Source organism: Lepeophtheirus salmonis, chromosome 1 (genome assembly GCF_016086655.4).
Source record: "Lepeophtheirus salmonis chromosome 1, UVic_Lsal_1.4, whole genome shotgun sequence".
Classification (NCBI taxonomy): Eukaryota; Metazoa; Arthropoda; class Copepoda; order Siphonostomatoida; family Caligidae; genus Lepeophtheirus; species Lepeophtheirus salmonis.
The window spans coordinates 9,966,735-9,983,645 of record NC_052131.2 but is presented as its reverse complement, the minus strand read 5'-3'; the positions used below and the strand labels follow the sequence as shown (position 1 = coordinate 9,983,645).

The 16,911-nt window shown below is 29.1% G+C and overlaps 1 long non-coding RNA gene across 1 annotated transcript; it reads left to right on the top strand.

Annotated features, from left to right (window-relative positions):
- Window positions 1-6,486: 6,486 nt before the first annotated feature.
- LOC139907477 (uncharacterized) lies at window positions 6,487-7,311 on the top strand. The gene is made up of 2 exons (XR_011784148.1): window positions 6,487-6,763; window positions 6,819-7,311. It is a non-coding gene; the product is annotated as an uncharacterized lncRNA (long non-coding RNA).
- The last annotated feature ends 9,600 nt before the right edge of the window (window positions 7,312-16,911 follow it).

Genomic DNA, 16,911 nt, shown 5'->3' with positions numbered 1-16,911 from the left:
ATTCCAATACATATAAGTTTATCTTTACATCCCTTCCCAATTATGTGCAATTAGGTCGTAAATATTTTCATTTTCCTGTATAATAGTAATTTGAACGATATGTATATAAATTAGAGCTCAAATTTATGGGCTAAAATGAACTCAAGGCAAAGAAAGAGTGTTCGATAACATTTGTAATAAAGGATGTCCTTATCAGTTAACTTCTTATTACTTACATCTATAACGTGTCGGTATGGGTTTATGGTGATGTTACTCATCACGCGACGGTTTAGTGTCAGAAGAATAGTTATTTTTGAATGAGATAACTTATTTTTCTATACATTGCAAAAAAACCGTGGAAAAAAAACAGATCAGCTACATGATATCAAATATTTGGTTCTGGAGCTTTTCTAACTTTTATCATTTCAACAAGTTGGATTAACATTCTCATCAATATGTACATTTAATTTTCAAAATATTCGCCCTTAGTAGCCATCATGCGTTCCAGGAAGGGCGAAAATAGTCCTGATGATGACGTAACCTCGTTAGGCTACCCATTGCTCGTTGACGATGACATTTATGTCATTAACATGTGAATAACAGATCCTGTACGCCCTCTTCTCTAGATCGCCATAAATTCCATATTGTAGAGGGCATAGGAGGGATGTCATTACTTCTTAGGCAAAAATGCTGCGAAATTGTCGTCATACCACTTTTGGGTTTCTTGAAATTTTGGTAGGGTGTTATGTTCTCCTTCTAAACATAATTTACTTCAAGCTAGGTGGAGTTTAATCCTGCTTTAACAAGTTCACTCATGTCTCCAGGTATTGATTTGTGTCAATTTTGAGGGGGTGGAGGATCCAATGAATAGACATGTCCTAAATCACTGGCTAGACGTCCAGAGCCGTATGAAGGGCTGGATGTTTAGTCTGGAGGTATGAGAAATCTCCTTAGACGTATGGCCACAAATCTGTGATTTTTCATGATCATGTAAATAAATATCTTATAGGGGTTTTATTTGCAAAAACAAAAAAAAAATTGCTTAAAAGAAATGTAAATAACATTATTTCCGATTACAAATTAAGTATATAATATAATAAAGTAGACGAAAATCTGGGATACATATAATAATATGCGATAGATAACAAAAAGAGTGCTATTTTTGCTGGATTGAAATTAATATAAAATATAATCAAATAAATCAGCCACTATATATAATAAAAGGCTTGTTAAAACTCTGAAATATATTTTTGATTATATTTTTTAAATTGAGGATCTTTTTTAAAACATGGATATCATTATAATATAGAATATGATTTGCTATAAATCATTCAAAAGTTTTAACGTTTATTTAAAAATATATATATATATATCTGAAATTAGAAGACATAAAATGCAAACTGATTGGTTCACATCAAATCATTTTAACAATCAAATTTAACTGTATCTTGGGATTGAATGAAAAATAAGTTTTAAATTAAATTGAAATTATCTTTGTTTGACAGTTTCTTGCCTGATTTTTTCATCAATATTAATTATTAGGAACTTACTATTATTCAACATATAATTAAATTATTATATTATTCGTGGAACTTAATAACTATTTTTATGTAAAAATAAATACTTATAGAGAATGATGATGATTATCCTATAATAAAAAAATGAAAATATTAATTAATTACTAGGCTTTTAAAGCTACAAATGTACTAAATACATAGTTGTGACAAAGTTAAATGCTTATATCCAATGAAAAATAAAACTTGCAAGCGCACCTATGTTGTATATCCTAAGATGAGGTTTTCAATTCTTAAAAACATTTAATTGCGAACCCTTCATTAAAAAATACACTAATTCTCATGTTTACTTGTTTACATATTACCTTGAAAACGTAAAGGTAAATACTGGTAATAAAAAATAATTTTGAAGTGAAGCTCAATTTTATCAAGATTCTCAAAAAATACAAGTAGTAAGACAATGAAACATAATATAATAATTTTACTATATATTAACAAATAAATATCAAGGTGGCCACACCTGCCCTTCACCATGGCCTCGATCCTAGGCCTTGCAGGTCTTCTTCATGTATCCCTCCAACATCTCAGCCCGTTCCTTCTCCATGGAAGCCTTTACGGCATATACATTAACATGGTAAGTTGCACAAGCCTTATTCTCGATGGCTCCCCAGATCCTATAGTCAAGGGAGTTGCAGTATGCTCAGGACAAAGGCCACATTGACCAAGTCCATACAGGTTTTTTTAAACTCACTTTTGAAGTTTGTTTTGCCTCGTGGTCAGGAGCAGAGTGTTAATGGAAAAAATAATTGCCTTTGGGGGGTTTGGTCTTCCACCATGGAAAGATGACTGTTTCCATGACCTTCAAGTATACGTCCCTCTTGAAGCCAATGAAGTGACATCCTTTCCCTGTCGGATGCAACGAATCTGAGTGTTCGATGATAACAATTTTAACATAGAAAGCCAAGAAATGGCCGTTCCTGGCGTTCCATGCTTGGTCCACCGCCCAGAGGTTTATGTTAGAGAAGATATGAGTTTTTAGTGGATGGCGCTTCATCCAGTTGATGAGCTTTTGCCCTTCACGACCTTGGACTTCAAGCTGGATTTTGTTTGAACCTGGTGGTGGTTGCGAACGTCAAGTGTCACCCAGAATTCATCCATGACCCTAAAGATGATGCATCTTCCCACAATGAACTTTTTGGCAAAGGTCATAGTGCTGATTGAGGGCGAGTTCCCGATTGGCATGGAGATGTCGGCCAGGAAGTCCACTTTCCTACATAGGTTTTCCCACTACTTCTAGGCTTCCTTTATCTTTTTAATCTTGGTAATGATAACCTTGAAGCGGGATAGTTAGCTCATTCCCACGTTAAAAAGCACTGAAACAGGATTTCTTTGGTCTCCAACTCAGTTTTCCTTAGTTTCGCGATGAAATTCGTTTAACAAGAATTGTTTGTCTTTATTGGTTTATCAGTAGATATTTCAGGGGGGGGGGATGGTAAAATATTGGTAAGTCAATTAAACTTATCCAAAAATTCATTCACAATTGACTGGATACACACTGAACCTACCATTTCAGATATTTTTTTCTTTGTCTACATGGGAGACGAAAGGTTGATTGAGTCAACAAAAATCACAACATTTATATTGAACTTATTTATTAATCAAAAATAATGTGTTTTTGCCATAGGGGCTGGTAATGATGGATTACTGTTTGATAGGGTGACGATGTAAGGCTGGATATTATTTACAGATATCTTCTAAGTTGCATTTGCTACTATGATTCTACGGGTTTTTGGACTATGAACCTCTTATATAACCAAAATCTAAATAATTAAGCTGAAAACTCTAGAAAGACGTTTTTTCAACTTGTTGATATTCTTTTCGATCCAAAAATATTCATTTGTTTGTGGGATGACGTCATGAATGATAAAAACACCAGCATATATTTAAAGAAACGATTTTGAATTATTAAAGGCTACATCTTTTTAAAGAAATTAAAAATTCTTATATTTGAAACTATTTCTCTCAATTATAATTTGATAGGATTAAATTATAAGAAAAAAAAAAGATTAGACATATTTATTACATTTTTAAAATAAATTATTAAAAAAAACTCGAAATAAATCATTATTTTGATTTATTTACTTATAAAACGTACTAGAATGAACATATATTTATATTATAGAGAGACCGACATTTATAGAAGAAAATATATTTTTATAAAACATCCACTGAGTGAAACAGGGATGTTTTTATCTATAGGTTTGATTAAAATAGTAAACTTCCTCATAGTAATTCAAAAGATGTATCTAGAATGGAAAATAACGTCTGAAGTTAACGAAAAATATTTTACAGAGTCAATTGAGTTTATGTATTGTAACAGAATCAAGGTTCAAGATCCCTGATAAAAACAAAATGCCTACCATAAAAGTGAGTTTGAGTGATTATAGAATCATTTATATGGTTATATAATATGTCAAAGGTCTCAAAATAAATATTGTTACGGCAACAACAGTTGTTCTATGAACATTTATTTTGTAAATATATTTTCAAAAATGCATTTTATGTTATTTGAGTATATATATATATAAAGAAACTGGAGAGTTATAAATTCATTTTGTAATATTAGGTTGGTGAAAAAGTAATTCTGTATTTCATTTTTTTTTACGCAATTTTTTTTAATACGAAGAATATCTTGTTCATTATTGGTCACATCGGATCATAGGATAAATTGTTATAAATGTGTAATTATATACTACACACGCTTTTTGGACAGTATTGTGCTTTGCTAGTTCAAATGTACAAATCGACCGTTTGAAGCTGGCGATCGAACAAAAGCAGTCCACTTTGGAGAATAGAAGAAAAATCATGTTTCATCAAGAAAACACCAGGCTGCACACATCTTTGATGATCCACTAGAAGCTCCGGGTGCACGGATGGGAAGTTCTTATGCATCCACCCAACATATCTTAATAATAAGCAAAATGAAAAGCCAAATGGAGTATTCAACCCCTTGTCTTATGAATCTGGGACAAATAAAGAATTAGTGTATGTCTCAGTGTCTTTAAATTTTTTAGAACTTCAGTCCAGATCTCGGACCAAGTTATTACCACCTTCTCCTGCATTTTGGGGTAGAAATTTCTCCTCAATAAAGGACTGTGAAAATTGGTTGTCCGAGTTGTTTTTTAGTAAAAAATATTTGATTATTTGCCACCAATTGCTACGATTTAGTGTTGATGTATTAATTATTGATTCATTTCATTATGAAGATGTTTCAATAGTTGGCTCCAATCACTATTACAACCATTGAAAACAAAGTCATGAGAATTGGCCAATAAATCACGGCGTTACCTCTCTAACACAAAAATATACTGTGTATTTTTTTGTCAGGAATCAATTTTTGAATTTTTTGGGTTTCTATTTTTCATATTGTTTTTGGAGGGACTCTTTGTGTAGTATAAGTAGAGATGTAAATTATTTGTATTTCTTATCTGTGCTGCTTTCTTTTGAATTGGTAATCTGAAGAATTAATGTTCTTTTCATTAGCTATTGTCATGATTATTCAACTCCTGAGTAGTGAACTTCCTTTCATACTAAATTCAATTATATTCAAAACATAAATGAAAATTTGTAAGTTCTCATAATGGAAGGAAAGAAGCCTTGAGAATTTGTTATGGAGTTATAATTATAAGTCCTTGTTGGATTTAGTCTAGAATTGAGGATCGACATCGGAGTAATTATCGGCAGTGTCCTTATTTATTTCATTATCTTTCTCCTCCATCGACAAAGCTGTTTGTAGATGATATAATAAAATTCCAATCCAGCTAAGTTGCTCTCCTAAAAAAATATTCTTCAAATTGTTAGGGCTGCAATATTGATTTTTGGTTTCTTTTTTAACATGCCCGAAATACACACGATTTTCATCACTAAGTAGAAGTTTCTCGTCTAATGAAAAACACATCCTGAGAATTATAGAACCAGAGAATATAATTAATTGATGACCACTTAATCATTGCAACATAGTAATACAGCTTGAATCATCATAAAATTTATATATTATTTTTTGGGCAAAGTGTCAGTTCGGCAAAACAATATTCGGAAAAGTGACTTTCAGCACAAAAACTTTTCAGTCAAGTGTCTGCGCACGGGTTCTGATATTATAATTTTAAATGTGTCAGTTCCTCGGTAACACAAAAATACCGATATTTGAAGAATTTCATATTTTTTCTAAATATATTTTGTATGAGAAAATCCAGTAATAAAATCATTTATAACATAATTGAATTTAAAAATTTAAAAAAAAAACGTAAAAGATGGCAATCAATGCAAATATGTAAGAAACAAAACTATGCATAACGACAGTCAATCAGTCTTATGTAAAGTTATTATTTTTAATTATGAAAATAAGACTTATTTCTGAGGCACAAACATTAACTTATTAGTAAAACTATAATCAATTCCTAGAAGAAGAAAAACACAAACATGGAAAAAAATATAATGATTAAAATTTGCCAAAGATATTTGAAAACTAAAAAAACATACATATTGTAATTATTTCAATCCATATTATTAGCATTATCGAGGAACCAAATCAAGTACTCTCCTCTACAAAAAAACAAATACTTAAAATATCTATTTGAAAAAAACGGAAAAAATCATCAGTCAATTCAATATACGTAAATAATGTCTTTTTTTTTTGCTATAACAAAACTATGGAAATTAATTAGCAAATTGTACTACGACATAGTTGTAACAGTCCGTCTTCCACTGAATGTCAATTCAAAATACCGGTTTTGTGCAAACAAAAAAAACTGAAGAGGGAAACTAATTTATTTGCTGGCTTTTTAAATATACCGTATGTTGTGTAGATCTGTGTTCACTTTTTCAGAAAATTTGATTTATTTTTTCAATAATTGTAAATAGTTGAATGTTTTATATTTACAATTTATATAATGTAATATGTTAACGACATAACTGGTTATATGTAATACTTATAGATAGATACAAATAAGTTTCATATATATATTCCCATAGTTGCAAAGCAATTTAAGCGGATTAAAATAATTGTATTTATAGTGAACTGCAATAGATATCCTCCAAAAAAAAAAAGTCAATTAAAGCATACAGTCATATCTCAGACACTGAGACTGTTTGTGCTCTTGTTACGGGAGCCTGAATGATGGCATGGATTCAGAGCAAGTTTTCTATTTTTGGTCACTTTCAAAAGGCTTTCATCGTAGACTAGACCACTGCAAGAACCATGCAGCCTAAAGGTGGTTTATTATTTATATAGTGCATGTAGACGTATATCTATATATATGATATTAGGAAAAAAGCTGTTCTGTGCATCCAAAATGGACTAGGGTTGTTGCTCCAAAGGCTAGGAAAATGAGTCTCATACCACACTCACATCATATCAAGCGTGATAGACTCGGTACCATACTTTTAAAGATGTATAAATCTCTTTCCTGAAGTGGGAGTTGGCACATGGCTGAAGACTTATCTCCAAGATGGTACCCACGTACTCAATTCTGTAAATTTTGTTCTACAAGGGCACAATGATAAGGTGTACCTTACAAAATAGGCTGATGTCCACATATTCTTTCACTGACTCTGGTTTTTGCATCCAATAGATCCTACAGGGTGAATAAAATATTTTATAGAACAAAATCCGATCATGGCTCAAGATAAAGAACCTTACCATGACTAACAAAATGTTAAGAGACATGCCAGGCTTCAACAAATGGGGAAATCTCTCTTGCGTCTCCTTATTTTCCTCTCCCTTGTATTTGAAAAATGACCAATAAATTTTATAAGTAAAGTTTCTTGACAATTAATCAATGGTTTATCATGAAATTTTCTATAATTAGATCTTTAAATTTCTATGAGTTACAAAAGTTTAATTTGAAGTTAATTTATTTTCAGTATTTAGGGTTCACTTTGTATATATACATAAGTTACACGCACGATCGATGTGGTAACCGGTCCGAAGTCTACAGCAGATATACGCTGCTAATTTATAATGAATAACACAATATTTATTTTTTAGGAGCAACAGGGACTTGATAATTTTTAGCTTATAAGAATTCTAAATCCTGTCAGTGTAATGAGTACTACAAATAAATATTTCTTTATATACATACGTTTAAAAAAGATTAAATCATTTTTAAACAATCAATGACAGATATAATGAGGTCTGAATGTTACCTTTAGGGTCTAAATCTATTCATTGCTCATCGACATCAAAGCATTCCTTGGTATGCCTCTAGTAAACGTCTTATTAAAAATGCACAATAGTTGTATTGTATAAAATAAATGTCGTGTGTTCAATAATAATTTATTTTTTTGACAATCAACTTACGTTCTTTAAAAATCACTCAACATACGGTAAAAAAAAATACTAACTTCTTTTGGTATTTTTTAAAATATATGTACGTATATTTTTTTGGGTTAATTCTAATCACGTAGAAGGAAAATACCCCATTTTTTTAGTTATTTTAAATTCATTTATAAATAGATATATACATTGAATAAATTTCTTGCATATTTCTATTTGATTTTAAGCATTTCTTTTTGAAGGAAAAAAAATAATTTCCTAGTGAAATGAGCAACAAGTATAATCTCAAAAAAAAAAAATATATATATCCACAAATAACAATGATATATTTTCTGTTAAAAATTCAATTTACAAAAATGGGCATTTACGACTCTTCCAGTACTTTTTTAAGGGTTACTTATTTATAATTGATGATGATTTCTTCAGTCTAACTACTTCAAACTTCAAGCCAATTACAAGTTCAAAAACATCAAAAATTCAAATTGATTATCTTCAAATGCATTCAAAATTGTGTTATTGATTTTTTTATACTTTATTTGAACAATTTTTCTGAACACTCATAAAAAGTTTAAAAAAAATTACATTCAGTTCTACGAATTTTAATAATATATAATTAACCATTTTTATGTCATAAATGGTCGTCATATTTCCAAAGTTTTTTTTTTCTTTTTTTTGCTCAACGAATAAAAAAAACATTTATAAACAATGGCTTGACCAGGGATTTATTTTCTTTTAATGTATTCAAAACCTATTAATGGCGTATTTATCGGCTATTAAAGTAGATTAATGGCTCAGCTTGACTCAAGACAAATGATTATATACATGCACTGGTATTAATACTTGAATGTTTCTACAAATGGAATATAATGGGAGGCAATATAATAAAATCAATAACTCATTGGTTATTGTGGAGAAAGGGAACGTCTATCTTAAAGTGAATTATTAAAATGGAAAAAATGGATTTTTTTTTTGTCAACTAGCTATTGCCTCTTTTAAACTAATTCGTTAAACTTGAACTTAATCGTATCAAAATGTAAATATCATTTCTACTAAATAAATAAATGACCAACCGTTGGATTGAATAGCATAATTGGATAGATAATATTTTAATTTTGAATCATTTTATCCATTAAAAGTCAGGTTGAGAAAACAATTAAGATCACATCGTGTAAGCCCAAATCCTTTTCAAACTTGTTTTCCTTACCGCTCTGGTATCATTTGAACATCTGGGATTCAATTTTTCAAAATATCGATACTTATTGCATATTTTTTTCGAAGTCAACCTAGGAATAGATCCATGGACCTTTATGGGGCAGACTTAACAGTTCGAGAAGCTCTGATATAACAGGTTCCACTCTTTGTTTTTAAAACTATATTTTATGATAATTGTTCATTCTAAAAAAATACGTTTAATCTCTAGCCTCCCTTATTGCACAGTCTCAAATAAAAGGAGTAGTTTTTAAATACATACTTTATTAAACTATTTGAACCTTAATTTTTTAAATGAAATTTGTAACAATTGAGTTACTTACTCAAAAAAGCCCCGGAGTCAAGTTTACAATAGTAAGTCAAATTTGATTTAACTTTATGTATGTACACTGTACACCTTCACACCAAAGGTTAAGCCTTTTTTTCTGTGTGTTTTATAACCTTTTAACTTACTTACATTTGTATTCACATTTGAACTGCACCTTAATGCTGCTCCACCTCGTGTGAAAATCTCTAATTATATTGTCTAAAAAAAAGGTGACTACTGAGGATAGACTTTGTAGTCTGGCGTTGCTATTAATCAACCCATAAAAGTGATTTAAAGCATTATATATGTATACATAGAATATAGTACTTAAATGGCTTTTGTAAATAGTTAAATACCCTTGATTTATGTTATATCTATTATTAGTAGTGTTAAAAAATACATGCCATTTGAAGGGATAGATTTTTAATGATTAGGTATTAATAGGCATCAGTTTTGAAAGATCAGAGTTTATGAAGCTTTTTATTTGCAAAACGATCTTCTTTGCTATGTTTTGAAACCTTCCAAGAAATCTAAACTCTAATAATTGCATTCTTATATCATGATATAAACTGTTCTACTTTCTTTTCTTACAAGAGAGCCACGCCAAAGTTCTAATTATCCGAATTTGATGCAACAACTCATGTCATAATCTATTTTTTTATTATTCATAACTTCAGACGGTATATTAAGAAACCCCTCAGTTCTACTTTCATCCCCGCTGCTATAGTTAGATATTTTCACAGATAGTTAGATTCCGAAAATATGAGTCTATTAATCAAATCTTTTCATAACTTAAGCAATGTATGTATTGTGGTATCCCAACATCATTAGCAATTACCATGTATTTTGGACAGCTGTCAGTTTGTCGACTCTTGCTTCTTATTATTGTTTGGAACGTTTATTCACTTATCTCAAATTAAATCTTGTTGAGTAGTGGACATATTCATAATATTTATTAAATAAAGAATAGTTCAATATTTCGAAAAAAATTACTGCCAATTATTTTGGATATTTTTTCTATCTCTTTGGTAAAAAAAGGTCGAAAGATGCAATCAATATTGTGCAATGAGTATAAACTGTTTTCACAGATATCAAAAATTGTGGCAGTGAATGTCGTTGGCAAAACATTGTGATCTGAATTAAATCAAATATATAACATTTGAAAATGCTTGGAAATTTTTTACAAATAGTTTGGGATCTATAAGAGACAAGAAAGATATAATAATTGAAGAATCATATCTGGTACTTGCAAATCTAATAATTAATTTGAGTTTTGTTTAAATTTTGGAAATAATATTGTATAACGATGTAATAACATATATATAATTCATATTACACACTGTTACCTCGCAAACATCTACAATGTATTACAATTATATATACATTATATTTTGTTCTCAGCTGTTGATGTTTCTGCGTCTCTTCTCCTTGTGAGAGTTCGGAACGTTGATTTATTTAATAAGAAATTATCTATTATTAGCTGGGAACAATTTCCAACAATTATTGAATAATAGATGCAGATTTCAGAAGAACTGGTTAACTACTTAATTATCTTTGGTTTTTAAGCTTTATTTTCGGAAGAAAGGTTTCGTGATACAATATAGATTACAACATGATTAGTGTATGTTATAGAATCTATATTAATAAAGCAAAGTTTATTGAATGTATGTTTCTCTCCTTCTTGGAATTAAAAGCAGTCATTTTTAATCTTAGAAAGAACAATGTAATGATATCAATGAAATTTTACAAAAGGTTTGCATCTGGCATCGAGCGTATATACTGTGTAGAATACTCTTTGATGTATATCTTATTTTGATTGTAGAAATAAAAATGTAGCTATATTAATGAAATGTCGCTGGCGTTTCTTTTGTAGCATCAAGTGTATTTAGCTAAATCTCAGCCAGGTAGCGCTCTAGAGACTAAAGTACTCCTTAGCTCATCACTCATAACGTCACACGTTTTTTTTGTAATCCTGTTATTATAATTTTTTCATTCCAGAGGAGAGGTCATCTAAGTAATAAGTATTACGTTTGAGCGTGTTCATGAAAAACGGTGAGACACAATTAACATTTCTTTTGGAATTATCTTCTAAATTATTAAAGGATTTTTGTTTTGTTTTAGGGGACACATAATTACTCCGAGCAATGACGGGTACTACCCCTAGTAATGTAATACAACCAAACGTTAGGGAAGTATAAGGATGATAGAAAGTAAAGGCAAACATTCTGAAGGTAATAGTTTACTATTTTTCTTAATTTTAATTAAAAAATTGTTTGTAAACTTATAAAACTCAGGCCTTCAATATGACCGAAATAAACAATGCTGACGTCACATGATAACGCTCTAACTTATAATGATATGCGTCCTATTCAATGTTGATTAATACAAAATAGATATAAATGCGTAAATGGGGAAGGGACTTAGTTTATGATATACCATACATTATCGCGCTGTCCTCTCTTGACGCGTGAGAAACTCATTTCATTTTGAGCTTTTTTTTGTTGTTGTTATTTTTATTCTTATTGTTGAAGTCCTTTTACTACCGAAGAAGAAGGATGACCCGTCTTGAACACACAACACACCATAGTACACATAAAAGAAAGAGAGAAATGTATTACTCAAATTTAAAAGAAAGAAAAAACCTCTTGAGGCTACGGAAATTCAAAATAATAGTTGTAATATAGGGCAGTATAAAGATGATTTCTCAGGGTTTTCTAAAGTATAAAATTGCTGCTACCTATATAATACATTCTACCTACATATGTATGCGTTTATGTATGTATATGGAATAAGTTTGTCTTCTTGACCTGTTGTTTTACATAACAAAAAGAAATGTATACATATAATATGAAAAAAGACTTATATTTATTATATTATTATTATTGAAGACTTTCGTGGTTATTTTTCATTTTCTAACTTCACACGGTTCATGTTGCAATATTCATCATCATGAAAACATAAAATATATATACCTCATAAAAACACACAATATCATTTAAAGAAAAATCTTATAGTTCCGAAACAATAATTAGTTGAAACTACAAAGGTACATAAGAAATTAGTGGGGTTGGTTAATTGCTGACCCTTTCCTAATAGTTTAAGATACAGTGACATAAATAAATACAATATGATTTGAATAAGGGCTTCGCAAACTTTTTGTGTTTTTATCATATAATACATACATCTTATCCGTCTGAATACTATATAACACAATGTTCATATTCCGAATTTTTGGGCATTTGACAAAGAAGGGTATTAATGTTCTTTTGTTTGGGGGTGTAATAAATATATTTATTTTTAAATTTTCAACCCCGAAATCTCATTTTTTCGAACTTTAATAAGTAGTGACTATCTTTGAAAATAAGTTGTAATCTTCTCAGTTTTATTTATTTGAAGTCCTTTTCCAACACCGTGACTCCCCTCTCCGCGGTTGCAATGGCTCTGGTCATGCCTCCATAAGTGTTTTACACATAAGATATTTTTTGAAGTTATATTATATGTAATTATTCCCTTGTATCAAAGAACGGTTCGACGTAAATACAAATCTCATTTTATGAAATAAAAACAGTTGCATGTATTAGTTTCTAATTTATCCTCCACAGAAGTCATCTTTAAAAATGAAATAAAATGACGCGAATTGAGTGGATAATGATGAATTGGTGTTGTACGGAAAAGATGGCAAGAAAAAAGTGAGTTATTGGAAAAAATGGCTAGGTTATTTTAAACTGATATAATACATATGACCAATATAATATATATTAAGATTAAATAAAAACGACAGAGGTTCGAATGGAAGAAGTGCTAATCACATAATTCTCTGTTATCAATTATAATATTGCTAGATATGATGGATTATTCATATTGAGAAGGCTCATAAATTGACGAACAAGCATTAGCTTAATATATTATAAAATATAAGACATCCTAAATTTTTAGGGCCTAAGACCTTCCAATAGAGTTGACCGAACCATATGTACCCCCAATAAACAAAATTTGATAATTACATGAATCTGGAATAATTTTTTTAGAGTCGTATTAGTTGTCATTAAATATGTATTTATATTTATTAAATTAATAAATTGATGGAATCAAAAATTGACAAAGGAATTTACATTAATACTTATTTAAAAAATTAATGAAGATGGAGCTAGATTTTTATCCTAAATTGAAGTGAATGGATAAATACTCATAGACTTGTAATATTCATATTCTTTGATAAATATCACTGAAGACTATTATGACAAACGTAGTTACATATTCAAATGTCATTATGTCATACTATAAAAATCGCCATAAAAATGCAATTTTTCCCATTTCGTCTCTTTGATTTGTTTTCCCCTTACCATTTTTTCATGACATTTCTTCCTTTGCCATTTTTTCCTAAAGACGAAGAAATTAGAAGAAGATAAAAAGTTAAGTAGCTTTGTATGCCCACTACCCATCTATGAAGGTTTTTATTGATTGTGAAATTGTCATTACTCAAAAGTTATGAGTATTAGTGCTATTGTCTATATGTAATCCTAAAAGTCTAATATTTAATGTCAATAGTTAAAAACAGAGAAATTAAGACTGTTGAAATTAAGTTATAATATCCAATTTATTGTAAATATTGAATAACACCTTTATTCATGATGAAAGAATGGATTTTCCATGGATAATTCTGCAAAGTAAATATTTGGGTAACGACAATTGGGTACTCAAAATTGACTTTTTTATTCTTGCAATCTTGCTTTAGTTTTTTCTTCATGAAAAACTACCTCATTGACAGGCTGAGGATAAGATTCGAAAATCATTTCTAAACAGAGCCTTGAAGTTTAAAATATCTGATACGGGTTAGTGACAAAAATCAAGTCAACTTAATTAAAATGTAAAATAGAGTCAATTTTCAAATTTGAAAATCGACTCTATATATGAGTGATCAACTTAATTCGGGTAGATAATTGTTGGAGTCGACAGAACCAAGTTTTGAAACTCTTTTAGGTTATAAAAAATACAATATAAATTGGTGGAAAAACTATATCTAGTGAACGAATATGGCTCACTGTACTTTAAAAAGTATTATTTGTGCGTGAAGGCTTAGTTAAGAACCAATACCACTAATCAACTTAAAGTAATATAGTTATTTTTAATGTATTATATATTTAAATAGTGTTTTTTTAAGATTTGAGAAATTGTTCTCTTGCGTAGAGGTGGATTAATTTTCCTGCAGTACAATGAAACGTTTTCAATAGCAAAAAATTTACTGAAAAAAATATATACCTAATTGTATTAATTAATAATTATTTACATTCTTACATACTATATATTTACATAAATTACAAATATTAAATTATTATTTTTTTAAATAATCAAGGGTTGATTGAAAGTGGAAAATAAATCTTAAAATTTGTTTTGACTGCGGACTTTTGATTAAAAAGTTTTGACTTATAAACTAGAATATATCAATCAATTTTTTTTAAATCTCTGTGAGGGGTTTTGTCCGTTTTTTTATTTATTTATTATCCTGATAAGAACTCAGATGAGGCTTGCAAACTGATCCCTTATTAAAAAAAAAAAAATGCCTCTGTACTTGACCATAATCTGTCAGATTCAAAGTATCTGATTCAACACTCCTGAAAAAAAATACGTTCCCCATACCTGTGGGGATAATTTTCCAAGGAAAAAAAATAGGGTCTATCGAATCATGACAACTCTTCAAATACGCACGAGTTTCTTTATTTTGGTTTTGATATGTACATGTACATATATTCTAGTCATATAGAATTTTTTAGTTATACTAATGATACCTATTTTTTTTTATAAAAATTATATTCTTTTAAAAAGTTTCATACAATAACAAATGGAATCTTTGCAGTCTAAAAGTATACCATATAAAATAGAATAAACAAATAATTAGTCAAGTTACTTCGTTCATCATATTTTTTTCATGTATATTTTTTAAACGTTTCTTGATTATTTTAGAAACGCTACTTTTATTGATCATATGGAGTTGCATCGATCAGGAAAAGTTAACACTAAAGTATTAAATTTACTCCTTCTTAGAAATTTTTATCGGAAGTGCATGTACATAATGTATACTTCATTTTCTAAGAGCAACCATGAATCGAACCTACGCTTATTAAGTTCGAGAAAATAATTAATTCCAGTCGTGTTTTCCACTTAGCTACGTCGTTTCATAATTAATTTATGCTTTGGGTATGTACCTAGAATATCACATACCAAAAATCAGGCCAATCCATTCACCCCTATTTGAGTACACAGATATCAGACAGATACACATTAGAATAGAATTAAACTTAAATAAAGGGACAAAATAATATTATTATACTCATTCAAAAATCATAGTCCATTTACCATTTATCATTAGTAGCTTAAAAATACAAAGGCACTGATAAAAAATTTATTCTCTTATTCATTTTTTGGAATGAAAGTTTAAAAAGAAAGAAAATATGTACAATTCAAACTCTTTTGATGGTCAATGTATTTCAAATATAAAAAAAAATTTATATAGATATGGAAAAACTCTGTTAAAAAAACATAGTCGATAATGGGTGTTTGATACAACATTAGAGTTGAAGTACATACATTTATATATTACGTAACAAACATCTTATTTGTTTATTTGAGAGATAATCAAGCTCAACTAATGAGACAATGTTTATATAATTGGATAAAAAAATTGCTCCAACTTTTGGACTCAAAACCAAATAAGATAAATAAAAATTGGAAAATAATTACGTTGTTTTGAAGGTTTAATCAACAATACATATTTTGAATAATTGTTACAGTTTTTGCTATTCGAATCAATTTTCAGGTCAAACGTTTTTTATTACGTGTAGTCTGATTGCAAGCTAACCCTTTTCAACACGTAAACTAAAGTAACTTAAATATTTCAATCAGTAGAGTTATTTATTTCATACTAACCAATCACATAAAGCTTATGGAAATACAAGTCAAATTCATGTTCTAATAAAATTAATATGTTATTAAGAACATCATTCAAATTTCATTAAACCGTATTGGGGTATTATAGAATGGATTAAACCAATGTTAAAAATATGGACTAGGATAAAAAAAATATTGAAAACCTCAATCCGTACTCCTTGAGCTATCATCTGCCGAAAGAAATATTTTAAATTTACTTTTACGATTAAATAGATTCCAAATGCTTTATACTTATGACGTCAATGATAAATAAGCAAAGACGTATTTGAAAGTAAAAAAACGTAATGGATTGAAAAAATGAACTTATATATTTTTTTTATGTATTAACAAAGTTTTTTACAAACGATCAGAAAATTCTGTAAAAAATATATATTTATACCTTAATGAAAGAATTATACTTTGATAGAATTTATTTGAAAGGCAATATCAGGACCAAATTACGTATCTTACATCAAATAAAGTTTAGATTCTTGGATATGTTAACTTATCCTATAAATTTGAATACATAGCCCATAATTGAACAAAATGTTTTATTGGGATGTAAATATATCATATACTCTTATGTCATAAAAAATTATCCTTTTACTTATTTTTGTTCAAGATTGTTTTTATATAAGCTCACT